General features: G+C 53.7%; 1 protein-coding gene across 1 annotated transcript in view; it reads left to right on the plus strand.

The window, feature by feature from the left end:
- Positions 1-860, plus strand: part of DIPK2B (divergent protein kinase domain 2B) — a 43345-nt gene that overhangs the window by 37546 nt on the left and 4939 nt on the right. The gene's annotated exons all lie outside the window — the stretch shown is intronic.

Genomic DNA, 860 nt, shown 5'->3' on the forward strand with positions numbered 1-860 from the left:
ACTTATTGAGCACCCGCTGTGTACCGGGTTTTGTGTTGAATGTTTTACATCACAACTCCACAACCCCACAGAAATATTATTGTCCCCTTTTCCAGTTGAGGTAGGTGGGGCTCAGAGACGTGAGGTGACTTGACCACAGTCACTTAGCTAATGCCAGCAATGGGACCCAAACCCAGAGCTGTCTGACTGCAAGGTCCATATGCTAAAACCTGCCTAGTAACCCTGGCATTTTAAATCTTAGAGAAGGAGAAGGAATTGCTGGTTGTCCCTCTCGGGGGGTCTCCTTTTCCCAGCATTCTAACCTCGGTGGTGGCAGCGGACTCCTGAGAGGCCTGGGCCGGGTCCCTCCATTCCCCCTGGGCCCCCCACCCGGGAAGTACCGGGATCTTGTCCCCCTTGTCCAACCCCGGGATGACCCTGGGCTGCGCCGGCAGAGCCCGCCAGGGGGCCGGGGCCGGGGCCCTCCCTCCGCCGCCCTTGATGGGAGAGGTCCTGGGTGGTCAGGGGAAGCAAGAAAGGTTCTTTACAACAGGTGGGTGGGTTAACATGGGCAGAAGACCACAGTAAATAGTCGGAGAAGGGGATAACTTCTTCTTCCTTTTTTTAAAGAAGGAAAAGAAGAAAAAAAGTGGTACTTAGAGTTTGTCATTTCCCCCTCGTTTAAAGAAACACCATTCTAGAATACAGCTGCTTCCATGAACAGTCAAGAAAACAGCAGCCAGGATTCCCTCCTTCCTTTTCCGTCTCGGAAATCCACGAATGTGGTGCTCTCACGAGGACACAAAGGAGACCCACCAGGGCTGTGTGCTTCCTGAGATCAGTGTCAGGCAGTCAGAAGGTTCCAGAAATGGGGGGGGGGG

The sequence above is a fragment of the Ursus maritimus genome (assembly GCF_017311325.1).
Source record: "Ursus maritimus isolate PB19 chromosome X unlocalized genomic scaffold, ASM1731132v1 scaffold_X1, whole genome shotgun sequence".
Classification (NCBI taxonomy): Eukaryota; Metazoa; Chordata; class Mammalia; order Carnivora; family Ursidae; genus Ursus; species Ursus maritimus.